Genomic DNA, 27,937 nt, shown 5'->3' on the forward strand with positions numbered 1-27,937 from the left:
TCGACGAATCAAAATATTTTATTTAATTCATAATCTCTGTAAAACACAGGGTAACTGGTCGAGTTTACAGATTTACACAGGTGATAAAATTGCATAGAACTATACACATACAAACAAGAATACATACACAAATACTTTAAGTAGGAAAAATCTACCTAAGCTCTGTACCTAGTTCTGAAGAGTTTGACCTTCCCTTGATGAACAGATTCTACACAAGCCCCCAAGTCTCATTCTTTGTATTATTTTCCCCAAAGACCACATTCTAGTAATGGCAACCAGAGGTGAAACAAGGAGAGCCAAGGACAATAACACAAAGCTGAATCTCTCAGCACAATTTGTTGAATACGTCCAACTCAGATGCTCCTCGTGTCCTCAGATATGATAAGGTTGTTGATGGCTGTACCCATATTCAAGGGCATATCCACTGTGGAGAGAAAGCAGATAGCTTAGTAAATAGGCAGACTACATAATCTAGTTGAAGAATTGGCCCAAATATCCCTCTGTCATTTAAGATGCTGTCTCTGTTTGCCAGGGCTACTGTAACAAATACCACAGACTATTTGATTTAAACAGATAGGATTTTACTGTGCTGCACAGTTTTGGAAACTAGAAGTCTAAAGTCAAAGCACTGGCAGGATCTTGCTCTCTCTGAAGTTTGTAGTGTTCTAGTTGAAGCTTGTCAGCAAGCCATAACTCAATCTCTTCCTCTATCATGTAGCTGGCTGTTTCCTACTCACTACTGTGCCCAAATTTTCTCTGATTATAAGGATTCCAGTCACAATGGGTTAAGACCCACCCTGATTCAAGTTGACTTCTTTATAATAAGATCTGTGAAATGAGTTCATAGCCACATGACCAGAGGTTAGAACATGAACAAATCTTGGTTGGGGACATGATTCAATGCAAAACAACTGCTTTATTTTTTCTCATTCTCCAGTCAATAAAACATTTCCACAAAAATCATTCCTGAATTCCTGAACTAGGAATCGATTATTTACACATGTTAACACATACCCTGTTTCATCATATTTAACTACTCAGTAAACATTACTAAATGAGGACATGAACAATACAAGATATATGGTGCATTAATATTTTTAAATACTTGCAATTTCATCTTCCTTTTTACAACACTTTTCTTTTCCTAAATCATATGCAGATTGGTGTCACAGAGTTTTCCCCACAGGAATCTAAGAAAAAACAGCAAGATTATGTCAGATATCTTATAAGGAAATCAGAAGAGACAAATGATATCCTCTCTTTAAAGAGATTCAACTTCACACTTGGGAATGAGGAGGGAGATTGGCTATGGCAGTAATTTAGTGCTACCAAAAGAAGGGATTTGTGGATTGACAACCTGCCCAAATAATAGGTGACTTAGAAGAAACCAATCTATACTGGTGATCACCTCTGCCAGGTGGCTCACTTATGCCTAGGACAGGAAATGGTCTTCAATCTTGACCACAGAGATCACCAGGTGATTCTACTCAGCATTGAGGCCTGAGGACCATGATATCAGGAGGAGCTATAAAAGGTAAAATGCCAAGATTCAGATAGTCTCCATTTTAATGGAGAGCCAATTGCAATGTCATCTCTCCAGGAGTACTTAGTGAGGAATGGGGCAGGGAGGAAATGTTCCTTACCTTGGAATCCTTGCATCCTTGGGTTCATATATAGAATAGTTCTCAGATAGGGCTCCAGCTCCTCAGTCTTGGACACCATTTTTCTCAGCTGCCAATTGTGCCTGGCATTGATATTCTGAGACACCACAGGACACAAAGGACACATTAAAGTATTCTCATAGGGCTCTTCTGCTGTAAATTGATGCAGGGAGGCAGTAGATGCTTCTACATTTCAAGTACATGAGTTTCTAAGGATGACCAGGCAGCCAGGATATCTGTTTGCTTCTTTAGTCTGTACAGCCATGGTTGCTGACTCTTCCTGGGCAAATGAACAGAGTATTGGGAGCTTCTGTGACTTGAATGCTCTTGTTTCCTAAAAGTCTCTCCCACTTTATATGCAGAGGGTTAATGTGCCTTAATTTCATGCCATTCTTAGTGTTGAGCAAAGAGCACTTAAATGCAAATAGAACAAGATCCAACCCTAGAGAGATTGAAATAGGAGTTGAAGAAAGATACAAATCACCCTCAAGTTTTGAACTGAGGAAGGAGAAGGGTCCAGACTCAACAGGACATACCTGTTCCCCCTACAGATCCTGCCTCACTGGGAAATTAACCCAGAGAAGTGTTGAGAAGTTCCAGGAGTCAAAGGGAGCTTACAATTTGCCATCTTCAGGGCATCTGTTACAATAGGAAATATAGTACAAGGCACATATGTAATTCTGAATTTTCTAATAAGCACATTTAGGGAAAAAAGTAAAATAAATATGCAGATGACATATTTTAAACCAATATAACAGAAATGTTATAATTTTTACATATGTCACCTGCCACTTTCTGAGTGCTCCATACCCACATATGGCTAGTTGCTGCCAAACTGAACAGTACAGATGTAGATCATTGCCATTTTAGAAATTTAGGTGAAAAGATTTTTCAGGACATCCCAGGCTAACCTTCAGCTTATGAAAATAATGTACTAATCCACTTCTCCAGACTGGGTAACAAAAATTACATTGATGCCTGTGTGTTCTAAACAGAGCAGATGTGTGACAAAATCACTTACTTATTGTTAGGCAGATGGTTCTCAGTAAGTAATTTTTTGGTTCTGGATGTCAAAATTTTCCATCATGTTATTTCCTTCCTACTCTTTTATAACTTGAGAATTAAAAATACATACACTTAATTAGGACTCATCTCTCTTCTCATTGAATCTTCTACTTGCCTCCAGGTGCTTACACAGTGAGTTCAGTTCTGGTATATGTGGCTTTTACAGGAGAGTGTTTGTCCTCTCACCTTGCCATATCTCTTTAGTCTTATTTTGAGTAAATTAAAGCACATAAGAGAATAATACACCCTGACATGATATTTTTCTAGTTAACAGGTACACATTGTAATGATGTCCTGAGTTTCTTGACCAGGAAAAATTTTGATACCTTAGAGCGATTTGGAAAAGCCTGGGGACACTTGTGGTTGCCAATACAGGGTGATGGTGTAACAAGAATCTAGTGTGTAGAGGTCAGGGAATCTGGTAAACATCCCACAAGGTACAGACTCATACCCCAGACATGCTCAAGAATCATCTGGCCCCAAATGTCAACAGTTTGGAAATTGAGAGACCATGGCTTAGACCACACCTATTAAATCTTTTTTTTTTTTAAGGAAACTTGGGCTTCTGGTCACTCTCTTTCAACCAAATATTAGAGGGTCAATATCCATATAGAACACAGTCACTGCTCCCACTGATGGAAAAAAAAGAATAAAAATCTTCTTATATTTAGATTTTTAAAAAGGAATGCAACCTTCTGGAAAGTGTTCTCTAAAAACTTACTCTGTGGTCACAATCATTTCTTCCAAAATATTTTCCTCTGTGATTGCAAAGATGTATTTTCAGAGGTTCTTAAGCAAACTAGAAACTGCCCTGAGACCATCTGAAACTGGAAAATGATGTTCCTTAAAAAAAAAAATTGTAACAGACATAAAAGACACCTAAAGTTTCAAGAAATCATACTCTGTATATAGTATTCCATATAAAAATTATGAGTGATCAGCTTATTTCACATTTTTTCATCCTTGGTTAATTGTAAGTATATGCATTTAGGCTATCTTAATATCTTGACAAAAGTGTGAACTCCACTCATTTAGAATTGATTGGAACTATGTATCTCAAAATCAATATCAACATTTCTCTTTGGGTATTTTATGTTCCTTATCTTTTTAAATTTACTTACCTAAAGTTTGGAAACATATCAAAATTTACAAGTAACTTTCCCTAGTGAGAATTGTCATCTCTATTTCTGAGATAGGAAATCATGAATAATTTGTGCATAATCTAATATTTTCTCTCCTTGATGCCATAGCCCAAATCAGAAAAATTTCCTTTGTTGTGGTCATTGTATATTGTGAATCAATTTTTGCTACTTTTAATTATAATATACTATTGTCTTTAATGACCCCCTTTGTATTAGTCAGGGTTCTCTAGGGAAACAGAATCAACAGGAGACATCTGTCAACAGTATGAGATTTTATAAGAGTCTCTCATGTGACCATGGGGGTGCACAAGTCCAGGTTCCACAGGCAGGCCACAAATGAGGGGCTCCAATGAAAGTCTAATGAAGGTCCTTGAGGAGTTTCTGGGAGACTTCAGCTGTCCAAAGATGAACTAGGAAATTATCTTCTCTCTGAATGCTGAATTCACTTCCCCTTTTAAGGCATTCAGTTGATTGGATAGAGCTTCACTCATTGCTGATGGCAATCTCCCATCTCCCTGGTTGATGCAGATGTAATCAGCCATCTATACAGCAAACTCACTAAAGCCCATACGTGTCTTTGTACCACAGTTAGCCCAGTGCTTGCTTGACCAAACAACTGGGCACAATTACCTGGCTGTGTTAACAAATTTGCCTAACCATCACGCCTTTCCTCAAAGGGAACCAGGGAAGTGTAGGGAGAATGATAATCAGGAGAAATCATGAAGAATCCAGATTAATTTCAAGTTATTAAATTAAATTTTATGTTGATCCAGTAGCAGTTATTTGCTTTCTGCTCTTCCCCTGATACTCTTCTTAATTTATACACAAAATCATGTCCAAAATCAGTTCATCAATTATGGTTGCCTCAGTAAATAACATTTAAGACCACACAAGTATAAATAAAAATAATATCCAGTTCTATTAGAAGTGTTTACAAATTGTCCTGGGAGAAAAATAGAAATAAATTATGTGTCTTGGGGCAAAGGGAAGGATCCTATAAGAAGGGAAAATTGTTCAGAGCATTGAGTTTAGTAGAGTTTTGCAAGAAAAGACTTAAAGATTTCCAGCAGAAGGAAGAGCTGAACATTTGACTAGAAATTTAAATGGCTATAATATTTAATAATATAGTGAGGAGAGAGTAGTCAGGATACCTTTAGGCATCAAGAATCAGAAAAGTTTACTAAACTGAGCAATGCGGCACCACATGAGTCCTGGCCCTTTTGAAAAGTAGAATGGGGGTGGATAACCTGGGTCATAGCCAGGTGCTCTGTAACTGAGACATGGAGCCACATCAGTGCATCTGTGAGATAACCCCAAGCAATTTTATTACTTATTTATTAATCATACCTCTGATAGCCACTCAAAAGCTAAAACCTGTCCAGATTTTTGTAATGGAATAAAAAAAGTAAGTGGGAAATGTTTAGCAAAAGAAAACCTCCTCAAATTTCATTGATATTTAAACTATGTGCAATTTAGAAACTTATTATGATGTTCCATTTTTTAAATCTCAAAAATATTTGAAATAAGTTTGATGTTTTTGCCACACTTACCTTTTTACTTTGAAAGGCAAAGTAAAACAAGATGATAATATTTCTTTTTTCTAGTCATTTCTTGGCAATAAAATCAAAGCGCAAAATCTGTCTCATAGAATGGAAATGAATCTTGGCCAAATTCCATCTCCCCTTATTTTGTTACTGCATGATTACTGAAAAATACATTGTGGTTCCATCAACCTGGACCTACATATCAGTAGCTGAATTCTGGCATCTAGATTTTTCTGCCACGAGAAATAGAAATGAGTCTCTCATTTCTGAGTATGAATTGGAAACACTGTTGTAGCCCAACGATATTGATCACACTCAAACTCAGGATTGGAAGCCAATTAGAGAGCTTTTATTAGCCACGTGGTGACTGCCTCTACCTGTGCGGGGGAGAGAGCAGCCCGGAGTCTAAGGGAAGAGGTGTTTTTATAGCCTTTCAGGAGGGGGGTCTACTAGTAAGTGAGCAAGCAAGCAGAACACTGCAATGAGCTGAAGATAGCATATCTAGTTTTTCTTTTTTAAAAGCCCGTTCTTGTGAGCAGCACCATGTTATTTATTGGCACTCTTCTTGGGAGCAGCCCTGTTATTTATTGGCACTCTTCTTGGGAGCAGCCGTAAGTTATTTATTTATCTGAGGGCACATGCAATTCCTATTTCCTAATGTAGTTCTATTCCTATTTTCCCAATGTGGCCTTACCCTTACAACACTAGGAGATTTTTAAGAAAATATCATATTTAGGTCATGTCCTTGACCTGTGCTTTCCAATATGGGAACCACACTGAGCCCTTGAAATTGTCCAGTGCCCCAGGGAAAATGATCATATTTTACATATATTGATTTAAATAGATATGTCATTAAAATTATTTTATTCAGTTTACTAGCAGTTGTGGGGGTGCTGAGAATGGAGAATTATTGCTTTATGGGTACAGATTTTTGGGGGGTAATATATGGTGAGATTTTAGCACAATATTTTGAATATAATTTATATCACTGATTTGTACACATGACAGGAGTTAAGGTGGAAAATTTTGTATTGTATATATGTTACCACAATTTAAAAGTAACAGTTTTAACCTTCACTTTATTACTTTTTGTAATGCACCTACTAGAAAACTTACAGTTACCCATGCAGCTTAATGTATATTTCTAATCAATGGCACTGGCTTATTCGTAGCTTCCCAAAATTGAAGACTCTGACTGTAGGGGCATAGGCTGTTTTGAGCAGCAAGGCTCTGCACCAACAGTCTGACCCCTCTCCTACTGGGAGGCATTGCAAACTGCCATGTTTAAAAATCCCCATGTGATTGTAATCCACAGTGATGGTGGGCATGGAATATAATGAATGGGTTTTTCCCATTTTTTAGTCCCCCAGAAAAAGGGTAGTGAAAGTTCATGTGATTATTGATCCTGCAGACATAGAGCTAAATGCAGACCCTGGACCTGAACCACTACACCATGTGCTTCCACAATGACCCACCAGTATATATAATGATAATTGATTCACAACACAGCTCACTCTGAGTTATTTTTGTGATCCAAGTGCAGAACAGAATATGTTTAAAGTGCATTATCTGAGCTCTGTTGCATGTATTAAGTAAAGTCAGGATGACAGACTCTCAGATTCATAAGTCCAGATGTGCACAGTTTGCATTTGAATTCCTAAGTTCTGCTCATTCTCTTTCCTTTCCCCATGTCTGCTATAATGCATCATATAATCAATGGTGACTGCATTGGGTTTGACTATGATTGTACTTTGGTACACATTCCAGGACTCCATAACAATTGTGAGAAAAATTATTTTTTAGTGAGTTTACTATTTGCTCAAACTCATATGAGGCCAAATGAAGTCATTGATCATTAATCTTGACAATGTTGTGAGTTGCTGGAGCCCTATGATCTCAGAATACAGGGATGGTTATGGAAATCCCTCACCTTTGGTGTTCCAGAAAATGGCCTAGTTCAAAGAGAAACCCTTCCCCAAATATGATTTGGATAAGATGCAAGGATGTCCCTTTGGTTTATCTAAGAAGAGGCTGGACTCAGACCCTTGACATTCCAATCTTTGTCTCATAGGTGATTAGCTAAAGCTTGTCCCCACTGAACAACTTGTTTGTCAGATTTGGTTAAGTCTCTTTCCCCCAGGACCTGAATTTGGTTCCACCCTCAGCCTGGCCAGCTTGCAGCCCCTCCTTAAGTGACCTTCCCAGGAAATAAGATGTTCTTATGGAAAATATTCTCTGATCTATTGTTGAGAATGTATCTGGCTTCTTTATACCTTGATCATTCTAGTCTTCTTTATTCCTTTCTATAAAAGGAAATTCATTTTTATGTAACCCTTAAGACACGTTGATCTTATTATCAGAGCATTCTCCTTATGGCAATCATCCCCTTTCCTCTATTGCAACAGTCCCTTTTCTCCATTGCAATAATCTTTTGTATAAAATTTCTCCTTACTGAGTCTGGATTTTTTTTTTTTGATAGTCAAGAGAGATACCCTTTTTCTCTGGTCACATGGTATATTAAGACAGTTCTTCTCCTCAATTCTGATATTCAGGGAGAGTTGAAGATGTTGGAAATCCATAAAACAATTCCTCTCCAAGTTTCCTCATTCCTCTGAGCACTACACCATGCAAGGACTGGATCTAAGTTGCTTCCAATGTACTTAGACACCCTTACTCATGCTCAAGAAAATCTTTAATTGAATGTGGAGGTGTCCCTTCTGCTGAAACCAGCTCAGCAGTAGGTCTGCACAAAGGGAAGGCAATGCAGAACTGAAGAAATAAAGGGACAGAAAGAAAGACACAAGAGAGGAAACAAAGATGGGACCAAGGAACTTCACAGCTTCTGAAACTGAGAGTCTCAACCCTAGTTTCCACACCATATTTATTTGAAAGCTAACAAGCAGCTCTTTGCTACAGGAAGCAACTTACAATATCTTCTACAATAGCAGGAAGCAACTTGTAACATCTTTTGCAATAGCAGGAAGCAACTGCAACATCTACAATAAGGTAACATTTACAATAACAGGAAGCAATTGCAACATCTACAATTAGGTAACATTTACAGTAATAGGAAGCAATTGCAACATAATCTACAATAACAGGAAGCAACAAATAGGTAAGCCAGTTTCCCACAACATATCCCCCTTTTTGTTTTTATAAAGCAATGAAGGCAGATTAGGTGGTTTCTTACTGCCTCACACCCTGAAGGGCTTGTCGCATGCTTATCATTTAATAATGTCAAATCAGAGAACAGTACTTTATACATAATCCATAACTACAGCAGATTTATACAGACTTCCAACTAACAGATGCTTTATCTCTCATGGGCTTAAGATTTCTTGCCAGCAAGGCTAGAAAGGCCAGTACTTGATCAAAAATGACCTCATTTTCCCCAATTTATATAGTTTGAGGCATAGGCAATGACAAATTATTGTTACTTCCCTGTTTGGGGCTGTGGGGCAGCTGGAAGTTTATCACATAATTTCAATGCCTTCATTGATCCTGCTCTTATCATCTTCACTGGATCTGAGGCCACAACACACTGTTGAATTAGCTTAGTGCATCATTGTGAGGACTCATTTTCCAGGCAGAAAACAATAGCTGGCTTGTTATAAGAGACATGATGTAGTGTCTGTAGCAGTGAAAGCATATCTTGCCCTTTCTAAGAACAGGAGGGGAGTGATGTCACAGTCATTGAAGTGAGCATGAAGTGAGCATGAAGGACACTCATGGGTGATGTCCACAAACTGCTGGTGAACAACAGACAACTGGAACCACTGGGCTAGGCACCACAAGGTCTGGTACTCATCATGTTCACCTTTCCAGTGGAGCCACTCTGATTCTTCTCAGGTCTCAATTGTATGGCTCTGGATCTTTATGAGGCATCTGCCTCAACAGTCCTGAGAGGGATGTTAGAGGATTGGGCAGGGACATGACAGACAGTTACCTGTCACTGCTGACAGGTGTCCCAGATATTCTTCCACAGATCTCTCCCCATAGAGGATGATTCACAACAGTTCATCATTTTTTTGTCTTGCTTTTAGTATTTGCAATCCACCCCTGGAGAGGGATGACTGTCTTCAGAGTAACCAGACACTATTGGGTTAAGCTTTTCACTTTTAGTAGTGTTGTAGAATTTGAAAGAGGTTCAATTATTTGCATATAGAGAGTCCAGGACTCAGGAATGATTTTGAGAAGGAAAAATGGTTTATTGATGGCCGGCTGGACTCGGGAGCTTTCAGTGTCAATTCTGAGACAGGAACAAGATTTTTGAGTCCCTTTTATACAGAGAGGAAAGGCCAAATGGTCCTTTTGTTTCAGTTCTCAATAGGCTTGAATTAGCATATATATCTTCCACATCTTAGGTAAGCTTTTAGCATGGACTTCAGGCATTCTAGATAAGCTTTTAGCATATTTGGTTTACATTTCTCCTGAATACTTATAGACCTTGCATTGTTAAACTGTTTCATGGGACTGGAGTCCTTCCTTGCCATGGTCACCAAGGACAGGACTGCAGCCTTTTATCATCCCACACCCACAAGTCACAGATAGTTTAGGTTATCTCTGAAGAGACAAAGAGCCTCCAATCCATAGCCCACAGTAGGGCTTCCTATGCTGCACACAATTGCTTTTTTATATTGTACTTATTGTCTCTTCCCACAATTGAGACTATAGCCTGAGGGGTACTCAATTAGAATGTTGCCTTTGCCATAAACCGCACCCAAAGCCAATATTGGTGCTGCCATATCCAATTCACAGGCTAAGTCAATATCCACCTTCTCCCCACTTTTCATTTTTCCCCCCACAGCCTGCTAGAGGTCCTCCTACTCCCATGAAGGACCTTTCCTAATTAACACATCTCAGTGAGGGATAAAAGATTTTTAGTACTGCAACAGTATTACAAATTCTGTTAACATGAGAAAACATTGCTACATCAATTACAGCAGAAAGTATAGTTTTGCCTTACCCAACCAAACAACATTTAAGAATTTGATAGAGAAGCAGGGACCTTACAGCTTGACCCAATTGTTTGCCTATTAGAGGTACTTAATATACCATTGTCTCTGATGTTTCTTAGTAGGGTCACTGCCTCAGGTTTCTTCCATGCAGCCAGATTCATTGCCAACAGGCCAGGGGAGAAAGCCTTGAAGAACTGCAAAAGTCCATTGATGCCCTATTCACACAGTTTTGGCATGTTTTGTATTCATTCAGTATTATTTTACTTTTATGAAATACATTATTTCACTAAATGCTACCACAATACCTTTACAACTTGCTATATGCATTTTATTATTCAAGACTTACAACTATAGAGATCTCATAAACATTTTAAACTTTGGTAATAGTATAAGCATTTATTACTAGTAGTAGTAGTAATAGTATTTTTTTTGAATAGAGTTCTTTTAGAAAATTTTCTTTATCAAATTATATTACCATCCAGAGGTATCAAAATATACACTGACAATGAACAATCACAAAAAAATCATTACAACACACACTGAAACAATTACCACACTCACACTGACACTGAACAAACAGATAAACACAAAAGCAGTCGTTTCTTCCTTTCTTTCTTTTGTTTAATAACTTAATGTAAAGCCATTCTAGCCTATAAACCTTTTTGCATGGTTAAACACTTTTTGTAAGAATACTAGCAAATCATACATATCAGGCAAAGACTCAATCCTGATATAAGATGTAACTGAGCACTTGCTCAGCTGATGTTCAGCTTCTTGACTTTAGATTTTTAGCTCACCTCCAGGTGGGAGGTGAAGCTACTCTAACCTTCAGAATGGGACCCAGCAATGCCATCTTCAGTGTCAGTTTCTCCATCCACATGACCAGAGGTTCTGGGTTCCACAGGAACTTTCCCTGTCTCTTGGCATTCATGATATGGCTTAATCTGATGAGCTGGTACCCAAGCAGGACATTCTCCATCTCCCAGAGGAATACAAGCAAACCCTTTTTCCCCAAGTTAACAACTTCCCTGTTGACCATTTATTGGTCAGTGGATCATTCCACCAAATTAAAGGTTTTTCAGATAGAGTTTGGGTTTTTGTTTTAGAATTAGTTTGGAAATGCCTTTCAGCTGCTGTCCCTTCCAGGGTTGTTCCACAGTTAAGAAAATTAAGAGCAAATAATGCTTTGTGTAACTGCACCTGCCGTGTCTCCCTGTCTTCTCCTTTTTGCTTTTGTAACAGTGTTGTAGAATAAGAGAGGTTCAATTATTTGCATATAGAAAGGCCAGGACTCAGGAATGATTTTGAAAAGGAAAAATGATTTATTGATGGCTGGCCAGACTCGGGAGCTTTCTGTTTCAAACCTGAGCCCTGAACAAGAATTTTGAGTTCCTTTTATACAGAGGAAGGACTAAATCATTCTTTGTTTCAGTGCTCAATAGGTTTGAATTAGCATATATATCTTCCTCATCCTAGGTAAGCTTTTGGTATGGACTTCATACATTCTAGATAAGCTTTTAGCACATTTGGTTTGCATTTTCCCTGAATATTTAAAGTTTATAGACTTTGCATTGATAAACTGTTTCCTGGGACTGGAGTCATTGCCATGGTTACTAAGGGCAGGGCTGCAGCCTCTCACCATCCCACACCCACAAGTCAGGAGAGACAGCTTTGGTTAAGGTTATCTCTGAAGAGACAAAGAGCTTCCCACCCATAGCCCACATCACATGAGTTTAAGGGTTTGATTTGCTCACTTGACAATAGCCTGCCCCTGGGGGCTATAAGGAAGTCCTGTAGTATGAGAGATACTCTAATTATCTAGAAATCTTTTAAGGCAGATACTGGTATAAGCAGGAGCATTATCTGTTTTTAGAGACTGGGGAAGTCCCATTACAGCAAAGCAAGCTAACAAATGTTGTCTTACGTGTCGAGCAGTTTCTCCCATCTGAGCTGTAGGCCAAATGAATCCTGAACAAGTATCTACAGAGACATGAAAATAACATAATTTTCCAAAGGAGGAGATATGAGTCACATGCATTTGCCACAGAGAGTTAACAGCTAAACCATGGGGATTTACTCCAGGTTCCAATTGTTTTTGGATTATTAAGACTTTGACAAGATTGACAAGTTTGAACTATTTCCCTAGCTTGTGTCCCTGTTAAAGGAAAATGAGCCTTGAGGTCAGCTCATATATATGGGTTAGGTTGTGAAATTGAATAGCTTCCTGTAAAACTGGAGTGACTAATTTATCAATAGCATTATTGTCTTGGGCTAATGGTCCAGGTAAGTTGGAATGAGATCAAATATGAGTGATAAAAAATGGACTTTTTTCTATTTCTAATTATTTGTTGAAGTTTGTGAAAAAGCTTATAAAGAAACTGACTTATGTTAGGATTGATAAGAGCTGTTTCAATCATTTGAATAACCTGGACAACATATGCCGAGTCTGAAAGGATGTTTATGAACTCTGGTATGTCTTGCAAAGCAGTAAGTATTACTATTAATTCAGCTTGCTGAGTCAAAAATTCAGGAGTAGGAATTTTCTTAGTTTTGTACCCAATATACCCAGCGGTACCATTTCCAGACCCATCCATAAAAACTGTAAGGGCATCAAGTCCTGGTTGAAAATTAGTTATGCTAGTTAAAATCCATTGAGTGCTTTTAATGAATTGTAATACAGGATTTTTAGGGTAATGATTATCTATTTGTCCAACATAATCAGCAAAGGCTATTTGCCATTGTAAGTGGTTTGGGAGACAAGCCTCAATTTCCTTGAGCAAAAGTGAAAGAATGATATGAGAAGAGCCCTGTCTGTGAAGGGCATGAGTGTGCTCAAAGCCTTTAAGTACAATTTGGGCCATAAAATCCACATAAGGAGATAAAGTTTTAACAATACTGTTAGATAAAAATATCCATTCTACAATACGATCTTGTTGCATAAGGATTCCCGTGGGGGAGTGTAAGGAAGGCAAGATAATTGCAGTGGCCATTCTAGATTAATATGCTCAACTTGGGCACTTTGAATATTTTTCTGTGAGTTTTAGTTCTTGCTCTGCCTCTCTTGTTAGAACCCAGGGGCTGTTTATTTGAGTATCTCCTCGTAATAGTGAAAAGAGATTAGACAGTTCATAGGTGGAAATGCCTACTTTGGGCCTTAGCCAATTTATATCTCCTGATAATTTCTGCAGATCATTCAAAGTTTTAACAGAATCTCTATGAATCTGAATCTTCTGAGGCTTAATTGTAATTTTATCAACAATAGTCCCAAGATAAGAAACAGGGGTAATCTTTTGAATTTTCTCAGGGGCAAGTTTTAATCCTGCTATAGTTAAACTCTTCTCTAAGGCCTGATATGCTAAAACTAGAGTCTGGGAAGAGGGAGCAGCACACTGTATATAATCCACATAATGTATAATATAACAAGAAGGAAAAGTCAGTCTGACTGGATTTAGGGCTTTAGCCACAAAATTTTGACATATGGTGGGGCTTTTAAGCATTCCTTGAGGAAGATATTTCCACTGAAACTATTTGTTCTTTGTTATTAAAAGAAGGCACCGAGAATGCAAATTTCTTGCAGTCTTGGGGAGCCAAAGGTATTGTAAAGAAACAATCCTTTAAATCAATAACAACAAGTGGCCAGCTAGGAGAGATCATAGCTGGTGTGAGCAAACCTGGTGGCAGTGCACCTATAGTTGAATGACTGCGTTTACTGCTCGAAGGTCTGTTAAAAGCCTACACTTGCCTATTTTTTTTCTTAATAGGAAACATCTGAGAGTTCTAAGGACTAAAAGAGTCTTCAAAGTACCCCTTATCTAACTGTTCCTTAACTAATTTATGAAGTGCCTCCCATTTTTCTAGGGTTAATGGCCACTTTTCAACCCAGACTGGAGAGGTTGTAGTCCATTTAAGAGGAATGGGTTTGGATAGTACAAGGAGGCTAGGCCCAGACTGGAGAGGTTGTAGTCCATTTAAGAGGAATGGGTTTGGATAGTACAAGGAGGTTAGGCTGAACAGTGGCCATTAAGGAAAAGGTGAATATCCTAATCCTTCATGATTACCAAGAGCTGTGGGATCTATTGGCTTAACAATTTCCTGGTAGTGCTTACCCAATCCTAACTCTGGAACATTCCCTTGTTTCCTTATTAATTGTGGACTTTGTTGACTATATTGGCTAACCTGGGGGATATAAATTTCAGCCTGCCACTGTTCTAATATATCACATCCCCAGAGATTAATAGATAAGTCTGCAATATACAGCTGCAGGGTGGCATGTTGCCCATCAGGTTCCAGACAATGAAAAATTTGTACACCCTGCTTTAAACCTCTGGAAGTGCCAAGTCCCACAACAGAAACAGATGCATCTTGTAATGACCAAGCAGAGAGCCAATGGTTAGAACTAATGATAGAAATATCAGCTCCAGTATCAGTAAGTCACTTAAACCATTTATTCTGAATGGTTACTTCACAAACAGGATGAGATTCTAAAATCTTTTCAATTAAAAATACTCCTGTTATTCCTGTACATCCAAAATCATTTTTCCTTCAGACTTTCTCACTAGCTCCTACAGGAGCATAAGGGAGCAACAACAACTGTGCTATGTGATCTCCAATATCAGCGTTCCATGGAACTGAGGTGGACATGGTAACTTGAATTTCTCCTTGATAGTCACAATCAATTATTCCTGTATGCACTCTAACTCCCTGGGAGGTGAGACTGCTCCTCCTGAGGAGAGGTCTGACCATACCAATTTTTAAGGGTCCCCTTATTCCTATATTTACACAGGTGGGGGTATCTCCTGGAAACAAGGTAACAGGTTCTGCCATAGGGATATCTATGGCTGCATTTCCTGCCATGGCGGGAGATAAGTCAAGGGCACTGCAGAATATAGGGGAGTGCCAGGATTGCTCTGCTGGATGGGGAAAGCCCCCTTTTGGAATGAGGCTAGGAGTGGGCACCACAGGAAATTTCCTGACAAAGGAGTGTCATTCTTATGATAATTAGACCAACGCTGATTAGACCAATGAATTCATTTACCACAGGGGCATGGCTCAAATGGTTTCTGAGCAGATTTTCCCTCAGACCTTTTCTGACAATCTTTTCTCATGTAACCAATTTTCCCACAATTAAAACATTTTCCAAAGAACCTCTTACTGATTTTCATTCCTGCCATACCCTGAGCCATCATTGTAGCATGGTGACCCTCCATTCCTATATCCTGGCACAATTTAATATACCCTGCCAAATCCACTTTACCTTTCATAATCCCAATAGCCTTCTGAGGATCCTGATTAGCATTTTCATAAGCCATTAGCTGCAAAATAGTATCAACAGCTTCTAAATTATTGACCCGTTTTTTGATAGTCTCTTTTAGCCAAGTGTTAAAGTCAGGGTAAGGTTCTTTAGCTCCTTGTAATATTTTTTTAAATGACACCGGAGACTGGCCTTTAGCCTCCATTTTTTCCCACATTCTTAAGCAACAGTGACGGACCTCTGAAATGGCTTGATCATTCATTGTCAATTGCTGATCTACTCCCACCCAATTCCCCACCCCCACTAACTGATCCAAGGAAATGGGGATATTATGGGCTCTATTATGAGCAGCCTGAGTCTCTGCATGATCAGTCCACCAGTTTGAATTGTAAAACTCTCCAGGCCCTAGGGTGATGCGTGTTAATGCAGACCAGTCAGCTGGGATCAGCCTTGAGCCTTCAGCCAACCCCTGCCTCATACCATAGGGATAAGGAGAATTTGGACTGTATTTTTGCACGGCCGCTTTTAACTCTTTCAAAATTTAAATGGGAAGGGTTCATGAGTGAACACATAAACCCCATTCAGACTTTGAGGATCCACTCCAGGAGCTATTTTTTCTTTACAGTGACTGGAAAGGCCATTTGAAGTGCCTCCAAGTCCCTCCCTTCTAGCCTGTAAAATGCCTTGTTATAAAACTGGCAACTTTGGCTGAACATTTCCAGGCATAGGAAGGGGAGGAGGTATTGGCTTGGTGAGGGGATGACTTTCTAAAGTCAGTTAATGGTGGAGCTGTAGGCAAAATAACTTTAGATTTAGTATCAAAAAATTCAGAGGAGGAAATTCCTTCTCTATTTTCTGTTTTCTCTTCCTCATTTTCTGTTTGCAAAGGTTCCAAAACAGATCTAATAATCATCCAAGTGGACCAAAAAGTAACAAGGAGTGGGACACTTTGTACATGTAATTCTGTCTTCCTACTCTTTCCCAGTCTTCTAATTCTAAACTTCCTACTGATGTGGGCTATGGGTGGGAGGCTCTTTGTCTCTTCAGAGATAACCTTAACTTAAGCTGTCAGTCCTGACTTGTGGGTGTGGAATGGTAAGAGGCTGCAGTCCTGCCCTTGGTGACTATGGCAATGACTCCAGTCCCAGGAAACAGTTTAACAATGCAAAGTCTATAAACTTTAGATATTCGGGGAAAATGCAAACCAAATGTGCTAAAAGCTTATCTAGAATGTATGAAGTCCATGCTAAAAGCTTACCTAGGATGTGAAAAATATATGCTAATTTAAGCCTATTGAGAACTGAAACAAAAGAACTATTTGGCCTTTCCTCTCTGTGTAAAAGGGACTCAAAAATCTGGTTCGGGGCTCAGGATTGAAACAGAAAGCTCCTGAGTCCAGCCAGCCATCAATAAATCATATTTCCTTCTCAAAATCATTCCTGAGTCCTGGCCATTCTATATGCAAATAATTGAACCTCTCTCAAATTCTACAACACTACCACTGTGAACCATGAGCAATATTTTTCTATAATCCAAAAAAGTTCTAAAATATGAGACTCACTGGCTTTGGCTCCTCCTGCCTTGAGGAGTTGTTTGAGGAGACAGACTCATGGATGGTATTTTGTTGAACTGTCTCTGTTTCCCATTGTAACTATGTAGAATACCTGAGAGTGTCCTTACTCACTGAGGACTTGGAAGGCCTTCTAAACCACTCAGGGCTCTGCACGATGACAACACCTTTTAGCTTGAAGCTCTTCTACCCTTCAGTCCCTGTTTGGGTGCCATTTGCTGAGACCAGCTCAGCAATAGGTCTGCATGAAGGGAAGGTGATGCACAACTGAAGAAATAAAAGGACAGAAAGAAAGACACAAGAGAGGAAGCAAAGATGGGACCAGGGGACTTCACAGCTTCTGAAACTGAGAACCTCAACCTTAGTTTCCACATTGTATTTATTTGAAAGCTAACGAGCAGCTCCTTGCTACAGGAAGCAACTTGCAACATCTTCTACAGTAGCAGGAAGGAATTTGTAACATCTTTTATAATAGCAGGAAGCAACTGTAACATTTACAATAACAGGAAGTAACTGCAACATCTACAATAAGGTAACATTTACAGTAACAGGAAGCAATTGCAACATCATTTACAAAAACATGAAGCAACAAATATGTAAGCCAGTTTCCCACAACACTTTCCTCCATCATGACTTCTTCTATGCTAATCCATTGACTCCCAGCATTATCTCACAATTTTGTTTTAACATTAAGAAAAGCAAGGGGGGGAAATGATGTGGGCTATGGGTGGGAGACTGTTCATCCCTTCATAGATAACCTAAGCGGTCTGTGTCCTGACTTGTGTGTGTGGGATGGTAAGAGGCCACAGGCCTGCCCTTGGTGACCATGGCAATGACTCCAGTCCCAGAGAAACAGTTTAGAAATAGAAACTCTATAAACTTTAAATATTCAGGGAAAATGCAAACCTAATGTGCTAAAAGCTTATCTAGAATGTATGATGTCCATGCCAAAAGCTTACCTAAGATATGGAAGATATATGCTAATTCAAACACATTGAGCACTGAAACAAAGAATGAGTTAGCCCTTACCCTATATTAAAGGAACTTGGAAATCTTGTTTGAGGGTTGGGTTTGAAACAGAAAGCTCCTGAATCTGGCCAGCCATCAATAAATCATTTTTCCTCCTCAAAATCATTCCTGAGTCCTGGCCTTTCAATACACAAATAATTGAACCTCTCTCAAGTTCTACAACACTATCATTCCCCCGCCTAGGAAAGTTCTGTATAAATTCAAGTCCCCTCCTTCCAGAAGTGGGCTGAAGTCTCTCTTCAGACCCCCATCATGCTGGTGGTTGGTGCTGAAGTCTGATTTTCAGACCCCCTCCATTGGGAGATCTTCTCAATAAATAAATTATTTGCTCATGGTCAATCAGTCTCCATGTCCCAGTAAGAGCCGTATTTTCTCCAACATATGGTGCTAAAACCCAAGACTGGGTTCATGTTGAGACTGATTGACTAGTGAGGAATCTCCCCCCTCTGCCATGGCTGAATGCCCACCCAACACCGGACATCAAATCTCAGCTGGGTGAGTTAAGGATTTCTCCGCTGGAGGATCCTACTCTCTCTCTCTCTCCTTTTCTGTTGTCCAGGACAACCCATTGGGAAAACCTAGTGCTAGGTTAGGATCCTCACCATTCCCCAAGAGCCACAGTGGGTGGTATGCCTGCATCCTTGTGGAAAGAAACCCCTTGGCCCCAGAGATGTCTGGCTCCAAGAGCTGCTTCCCATTTCCTTGGAGATATCTGACTGATTTGGTGATACCTGTCTCACTCAGAATCTCCCCCATTCTAGAGGTCCTTAGTCTCACCCAAGCTACCTAAAATGGGGAATTAAAGTCCAGGCCCTCAAAAATCCACACTTCTGGGTTTTCTCCTTCATAACCTTAAAACTGTACCCAGAAGGGAGATATCAGACCTAAAAAACTCATTTTCTATTCAACCTCTGTGGGCTGCAATATCAAATGGACAATGAAAATCAATGCACTTTTAATTCCCAAGTTCTACAAAACTTAAAAAACTTCACCCAGAGCAGTGGTAGACATGTGAGATTCCTTACACTCAGGCCTTCTCTCATCTTTGTATTCTGTTCATCTTTTACACCAAAAACCTCTTTGAACGCTTTCTTCTTCCTCCTTTCTGCCCCTCAAATCCCCCCAAAGACCTCAACTTTGATCCAGCTGATCAGACTCCCCCTGCACTTCCTCCATATATTCCTCAGACATCATGTCCACTAACGCCTCCTCTTCCCCCTCTGGTCCTCACTGCCTTCCACCCCAACTCTCTCCCCTCCTCATATAGGAACCAGAGCTGGAGCTCAAATCCTCTCCCCACCCCTCCTTGACATCTGTATACAGAAAACCCTTCTTCCAACTCAGATCTTTCTGATCACGTCCCTCCTCTCCTGCCATTTGCCTCATCAGCACCCCAACTTACTCCATCCTCCTCCAGTGCCCCCACATCTCCCTATAAACCTGCTCCCTTCTTCCCACCCACCACCACTCTCAAGCCCAGCTCCCCACTCTCCAGGCTCCTTCCCCTGCTCCTGTCTACCCTCTCCAGGAAGTGGCTGAGGCAGAAAGCACATCCCTTTCTCAATCTGATCTCTCCCAAATCAAACACCTTCTCAGATCCTATTCCTCTGTACCAATACCCAGCTACCCCTAATAATCTTCCTTATGCTATGATTGCTCACCTCTTACAAGTAAGCTTTCAGCTGACTCTGAAGTCTAAGTATATTCCTAAAAAACAATAATCTAAAATATATGTGCTAAAGGTCTATCTTAACTGTTAAATTAAAGTTTAACTGCATTTATCATGCTCAAATATTCCTAAGGGTTGCTGATTACTAGTAAACGTGTTTCCAAAAGCAAAGTTACATATTACAAGCAACACTGATTCCAAAAAATCTTAAGGCAGTAAAATAACCATACCAAAGGAGTAAAAATTATGAGTTAAATTAATGAACTTTATGTTTCTGTCTGTGTGCTGTAACTCGTTTTGTATTTGTCTGTTTGTTCACTGCCAGTATATATTTTAATACCTCTGGGTGGTAATATTAATTCCTACAAGAGCGCTATTCAAATGGCCAAAAATTAAACAAGTGCTTATATTAATAAGTAGGTATAACTGATAAAAATTCTGTCTTGACTGATAAAATTGCTACAAATCTCTCCTAAAAAATGGTTCTTGCCTAAATTAAAATGTTTATTTTTCTTCACAGAATGAAATGTAAGGTATTGAAAGAAGTGAAAAATTTGTAAGAGTGCTGAATGAAATTTAATAAGTTTGGTCAAGAAAGTGTTTTGTCCTAAGATAAACTGGCTGGTTTTCATAAAACTAGAATCAAAGTATGTAAGACAAAACTTGAATGCACATGGCAAGTTGTAGAAGGTATTGTGATAGCACTGAATAAGGAAATATGTTCTGTGAAGGCAGAGTTTGAAATGAAATGAAGTAAATATACTCTATGCAATTATGACTAATTACAAAAAGTTTGTAAAGCATTGCTTTAACTGAAATATTCAAATAGCTAATTACAAAAAGTCATCCTGAAACAGAAACTGAATTGATAATTAAAAGTCCCTCAATCTGCATGTTACACTGGTAATAGGAAAAATCATTTTAATTTCATTGGGAATCTTAAGTTATCATAACATAATGAGAAAAGTAGTTTTTCTGCATTGCTAAAATACCTGCTAACTAATTTAATCATGATAGTTGCATGTTGTAAAAATTTGCTTTAAAACAGATTCCAAAATCATTTTAATAACTTATGCATGCAAAGTATATACAATGTATTTTATTGTTAAGGAAAAAGATAATTATTTTGTCCTAAAATAAAACAACTGGTTTATCTTAAGAGCCTGAGATTCATAAACAATTAGGACAAGCTACAAAGTTCTATCACATTCTTAAATAGTGTTTAGTTAAGTAAAACAAAAAACTATACCCTCTGGTGTAACTGATAAAGTATAACATTTTCTCATATTATTGGGATATTGAAAACCCTTCATCCCTCATTTAACTCAGATATTAAAACCATTATTCATGCTAATCAGAAAAAGCCGTGCATGGAAATGACAGCCCATCCAGCAGACTGCTTTTAAAACAATAACACAGGCTCAAGCAGTAAGGGAGTGGATCTTAACTTACCCTATAAATTGGATGTAGCCAGTACCAATATTGGTTTTGGGTGGGGTTTGTGGCAAAGGCAACTTTCTAAACAAATGCAACTTAAGTTTTAGTCACAATTGCAAGAAAAATTCAAAGTGCAAAACAAGAACAATGAACTGTCTTAAGCTGCCCTCTATAAAAAAGAGAAATCTGTGGAAGAACATCTGAAACACCTGCCAGTAGTGACAGGTAACTGTCTATCATGTTCCTGTCCCCTCCTCTAACATCTCTCTTGGAACTGTTAAGGCAGATGCTCTCAAGAAGATCCAGAGCTGGGAAGCAGATTTGGCCCAGTGGTTAGGGCATCTGTCTACCACATGGGAGATCTGCAGTTCATATGCCAGGTCTCCTTGACCCACGTGCAGCTGGCCCATGCACAGTGCTGATGAGCGCAAGGAGTGCCGTGCCATGCAGGGGTGTCCCCCGCATAGGGGAGACCATGCACAAGGAGTGCACCCCATAAGGAGAGTCACCCAGCACAAAAGAAAGTGCAGCCTGCCCAGGAATGGTGCCACACACATGGAGAGATGACACAAGATGATGCATCTAAAAGAGACACAGATTCCCATGCCACTGACAGCAACAGAAGTGGACACAGAAGAACACACAGCAAATAGACACAGAGAACAGACAACTGGGGTAAGGGGGGAAGGGGAGAGAAATAAAATAAATAAATAAATCTTTAAAAAAAACAAAAGATGCAGAGCCATAATACTGAAACCCAAAAAGCAGCAAAGTGGCTCCACCAAAAAGGCAAACATCATGGATTCCAGACCTTGTGGTGCCTAGTCCAGCAGTTCTGACTGCCTGTCACTCACCAGCAGCTCATGAACATCACCCACGAGTGTCCATCGTGCTCACTCCAATGACTGTGGCAATTACCTCACTGGATGAAACACACGGGCCAAGCACAGACTCCAGTAGCACGATGGCAAGTGGATTACATTGGTCCCCTCTCTCTCTCAGAAGGGGCAAGGTATGCTTTCCATGCTGCAGACACTGCAACGGAACTCATGTAACCTTGTAGCTGAAGTCTTACAGCAATGGACTAAGTCTAAATTACAAATTAAAGTGCCAGCTGCTCCAAGCCCAAAAAGGGAAGTAGTAATAATTAGTTGTTGCCTAGCTTCCAACTATATAAACTGAGAAAAATGTGGCCATTGTGATCACCATACTGGTCTATGCAGCTCTGCTGGTTGAAAATCTTAAATCCAATAAAAAATCACTCAAAAACACTGTTATAAAAGCACAGCTAATAATCTAAAGTCTCCTATTCCAGCTAAAACTCTTAAGTGTATAAGCGCATCAAATCATATATCAACCATTAATGCCATTGTTTAATGCTGAATGTATAATCCTCTTATTCCTTTTCCTCAGACTCCTGGAGGTGATAACCTCACAATCAACCCTAAATTTCCTGATTAATTCCTATTCTTACCACAATGATAACTCATTCTCCTCCTACCAGCAGGTCCACACATCTTCCATGCAATAACTCAGTTTATCCGGACAACCATCCAAGATGTCACGCATAATCATGTACATGATCTTCCCTTGCTGCAAAAATATAGTGCCAGCAGCTGAGCCAGAGGCCAAAACACCTCAGCACCAAAAGAAAAACTAACTAAATTCCACAACACCTTCCTGCTCTTCCTCTCCACCCAACCATATCAAAAAGAGTTGGGAATTTCAGGCCTCCCCTGCCCTACAAGCAGATAACAAATAACCCCAAACTGCCACCCCTGTCCCTGTTTTTACATTAACAGAATTGGTCAGATAAAAAAATCTTAAAAGTCTTAAAAAATATTTAGAAATCACCCAGAATACCCAAAATAACAACTATGGTAACCAGTCATGGCTATCCTCATTCCTGTCTTATTTTTCTTTACCCATAAAATCAATCATTTTACCCATTATACCATCATTATTAACAGTATTGCTGCTGCTCCTTTTTGGTCCTTGTCTCTTAATAGCTTCTTGTCCAATTTATACACCAAATTGTACAGTCAATAAACCAAGAATATGTAAACAGCATCTTTCTGCTGTGTGAACTACATCAACCCCTGTGGGACCTGAAACAACAGTCCCCTGTACCGGATGGAAAAAAGCTTCTTTTCTCTGCCCCTTGACAGCAGGAAGTAGCCAGACAGAGCTGAGGCTCCAAATCCCCTCACCCTCCCATTCTGCCCAGTACCTTATACCCCAATATCCAGTCCCCACTATATATATATAAACAAAGAGTTAGGAATGTTAGAGGTTTGCAATAATTAAGCTGTACCTCAGTTTCCCCTGATATGCATGGGGGAAAAAGGTAAAGCCCCTCCCCCATGTGGCACTTTCCCACAGGTTAAACAAAGGAACCCCATAGAGATAGGAGTAAAGGGAGATAGAGATCATCACCATATCAGGGGGAGATGGAGATCTTTACTACCACTACCTGCATATCAGAGGGAGATGGAGACAGAAACTTTCACTATTTACAAATCCTTTAAAACCTTACAGATCAAAAGAAACATCTGCTCCTGCAGCATTCCAAGAAGGCATAGACTCCCTCAAGCCCCTCCCACTATCTCACTCAGACCCTCAAACCCCCTCCCACTATCATTTCCCACCCAGGAAAGATCTGTATAAGTTCAAGTCCCCTCCTTCCAGAAGTGGGCTGAAGTCTCTCTTCAGATCCCCACCATGCTGGTGTTGGGGCTGAAGTCTGTTCTTCAGATCCCCTCCATTGGGATAGCTTCCCAATTAAATAAATTCTTTGCTTATGGTCAATCAGTCTCCATGTCCCAGTAAGAGCCATATTTTCTCCAACAGGACAGAATAACAGTGAACCCAGAGATGGATGAGAATTGTGTTTAATAGTACAAATGCAAGAATGTGCTTCTCTTGAACTGAAATGGATATCTGTCACTATTGCAGGGTGGTGAGAATTTGGAGAAGCCTAGGAAAAATACAATTGGTGTCACCTATGGACAATGCTTAACAACAATACTGTAATATCCTTGCATCAGTGCCAAAGATGTACTGTGTTGATATACTGGGGGGTGGTGGGTAATGGAAAACGTATGCCAAATGTGTGCTATGGACCATAGTGGTAATAGTCTGATGATATTATCCCACAATCTGTAACAAATGTTCCTCCATAGTGTGGTGTGCTGATAAAGGGGTGTTAAATGGGAATTCTACACATGTGCATGATTGCTTTATAAGTTCATAACTTCTATAATAAAGTTATATATTTTTAAAAAGGTATTCAACTCAACATTTGGTTTTCTATGGTTGAGAAGCAAAATAAAGAGCTCTGTGAATCAGGGACAGTAACACCCTAGAGAGAATGCAAGTCTTATGCATTCATTTCCAGCTACCCAGTCGATGTTCCAGCAAATGTTCTCTGCAGGGGCTACAAGGTGATGTGGACTGTGTGAAGTTGGAAGGTACAGAGGGGCTAAAGGGGCTCACAGGGTCATGCCTGTAAGGTACCAGTGAGGACAGAGCAATCCCTGCTGGGGCTCGGGAAGGGATGGCACAGTGCCTGAGTCTTGAGGGGAGATCAGGGAGAGGTGGCTTCAGGCCATGGATTGATGGATCTGAAACCCCTGCTCTCCCCCTCCCAGAACAAGAATCGTGAAATGTGAAGTATGCGAGTGAGTGCACCATACAGCTAAGAAGGCAGTAAAGAATCATGAAGCCAAGACCCAGGCAGAGAAAGAAACCCAGGAATAAGGTCAGCCTGACCCTTGGAGCCCTGTCCCCTAGGCTCACTGGTGAATTCAAGAAGACACAACAAAGTCCAGCAGTTTCCATGTGTGCATGTGCCATGAGGAAGAAGGGTGGAGGGCAGGGTCTGCCACTGAGGTGAGGTCACACCTAATAAAACCCCTGGCTGTTTGGGGGCCTGAAAGCTACATGTGGAGTCATGGCCGGCAGGAAATCCATTGGCTGTTGCAGGGATTACACCCTTGTGAATGATCTCAATTGACTCGATCAAGAGGCTCTAGGACTGCTAGTGTCCCCTATCAGCTATAAGAAATCAACCCCACTCTTTTCTTGAGTAAGGTAATACCTTCCTAGGCTTCAGCTTCACTGAATTTTTAACTCAGTTTCTGGAACTCAGTTAAAAATGACCAGACAATGGACAGGACAAGGCACTGTGATGTGACAAAAACTAAAATACAGTAGAAGCCTGCCTTCTCAGAGGGATCCAGATAGCAAAGTCATCACACAAACTTTAACTCTCTTTGTTCAAGAAATTACAAATCAAGCTTATGAATTCTGTCAGAGAATGAAAAATGAAGTAACTGGAATTAAGAACTCAATGGAGGGTTTTACCATCAGAATTGACCACACTGGAGGCAGATAGAGAACCCTGGAAAGTTGGTCCTGTGTTTGGTGTCTGATTTGGACCACAAATATTCAGAGGTTACTTTAGACATAAAACTATGAGTTGCCAGATTCTTATCTGCTTATTTGTGCACCACCTTTCTCCAAAAAGGACTTGAGAAGAAAGACCTGAGTGGGCAGGAGGTTGTCGGGTGCAAAGAATGTAAGCAGACATTTTTGCTGTAGAGGAAACAGCAGATGCAAAGGCATAAAGGCTTCTGGTGACCCGAGGAAATGAGGCAGATTGGCTGCAGCTCAGTGCTTTTGGGAGGGAGCTTCAGGAGAAGCACTGGGTGGCACCCGGGACCAACTGAGGGGGTGCAACCTGTGCCCTGCTGAGGAACCAGGACTGACCACGCAGTACAAGGAGCATCCTCCATAGACTGTATCAGGGAATGACACACTTAGGGGGTGGCCAGAAAGTTCCCTCTGGCAGCTGTGGAGAGGATGGATCGATGTTTGGAAGAAGTGAGAAGGACAGGAAATTGGACACAAAGCACTTAGGATAGTGGGGCAAGAAAGATGATTAGGTAAGGACACAGCATTGGGAGAGAGAGTAGGGCAGCCACAACACAGCAGATGAAATGGACTGGATGCTGGAGGAGCTGAATCCATTCCCTGAAGGAAAACAAGTGTCCTTTAGGTAATTTTTGGTGGCAGAGATTAGTTCCTAAAAACAAATACTGCAATGAGACATGTGTTTATCAAGAAGGCCAGACATTAAGCATGAACCAAAAAAAATTTTTTGATAGGAAAAAAGCAATTGCTTGGTGAGCAGAGAAAAGGGGCAAAGTGAGTTGTCTGATTTTGGTGTTCAACGGCATCATGCAGTAGGGACCTGAGCAGTGAGTAAATGCTAAACCACTCAGTGATGGCCATATGCCCAGAAGATACAAAGAACATGAGTAGATACAAACAGCAATGGAAATAGAAAGTCCAATTGCAAGGAAATTATTTTGAGGATTAACAAGTCAAAATACATTATAAAGTTGTATATTTTTAAAGTTAACCAAACTCCACAAATGCCACATATATTTCCACAGCCTAATGAATTACCCAAGCATACTCTGCAAAGATGTCTTTGTATGTTTATAACTCCTACCAGCTCACCTCTGACATTATGCAATGTTTGTTCTGTATATTTACCATCCAGTAAATCTGAAACACATGGCTCTATTGATAGCTAAAAAGATTCTCTAAGGGGTTTTGAAGACTTTATGCTACTACAACCATTTCACACCAATCACTCAAGATTGTGTAGAGCCAGGACAGCAAGGGGAAGATAAATCCCAGTTAGGTAACTTGGTCACAGTGAAAGCAAGGTGAATTAGCTTGGTGGAGCACAGAAAGAGCATGCCTTCCCAAAATGGCAGAGGCAGGGAACTGGACTTAGCCCAGTGGTTAGGGCACCTGTCTACCACATGGGCAGTCCACAGTTCAAACCCTGGGCCTCCTTGAGCCCTGTGCAGCAGGCCCATGCACAGTGCTGATGTGTGCAAGGAGTGCTGAGCCACGTAGGGGTGTCCCCCGCATAGGGGAGCCCCATGCACAAGGAGTGCAACCCATAAGGAGAGCTGCCCAGTGTGAAAGAAAGTGCAGTCTGCCCAGGAATAGCACTACACACACGGAGAGCTGACACAACAAGATGACACAACAAAAAGAAACACAGATCCCATGCCACTGACAACAAAGAAGTGGACAAAGAAGAACATGCAGCAAATAGACAAACAAAACAGACAACTGGGGTGGGAGAAGGGGAGAGAAATAAATAAATCTTAAAAAAAAAAGAAACCAAAATGGCAGAGGCAGCGGAGCAGCAGAAACTCATGGTACCTGAACATCCTTCCTCAAAACAAATTAGAGATGAGAATCCTGGTAACAGTTAGGATGGAAAGAACAGTATAGATTATGGAATCAAGGGAGAAAGAAAGACAATATTTTAGTGTAAATATGGCAAATATATGGCATTGCTTTTCCTAAAAAATGACAGTTATCTACTCTACCACACATTCTTTCATAGAGCACTATTTGAAGCAGTGAACTCAGGAGTATCTTACATTTGCGTGTCCATCTTTCTCTGGTCATACAGTTCCTGGAGCTCTTCTCATTCTCAGCTCTTTTCATTCTCAGCACTTTGTTCTACTCATCCAATGCATCTTTCTCAGACTGCAATGAATCAAGTCATCTTCCAGTTC

General features: G+C 40.1%; 1 long non-coding RNA gene across 1 annotated transcript; it reads right to left on the reverse strand.

Annotated features, from left to right (window-relative positions):
• Positions 1-27,937, reverse strand: LOC131277468 (uncharacterized). The gene is made up of 4 exons (XR_009184637.2): positions 27,800-27,937; positions 2,198-2,300; positions 1,644-2,103; positions 1-1,190 (listed from the first exon to the last, which is right to left on the reverse strand). It is a non-coding gene; the product is annotated as an uncharacterized lncRNA (long non-coding RNA).

This window comes from Dasypus novemcinctus, unplaced genomic scaffold (assembly GCF_030445035.2).
Source record: "Dasypus novemcinctus isolate mDasNov1 unplaced genomic scaffold, mDasNov1.1.hap2 scaffold_101, whole genome shotgun sequence".
Lineage (NCBI taxonomy): Eukaryota > Metazoa > Chordata > Mammalia > Cingulata > Dasypodidae > Dasypus > Dasypus novemcinctus.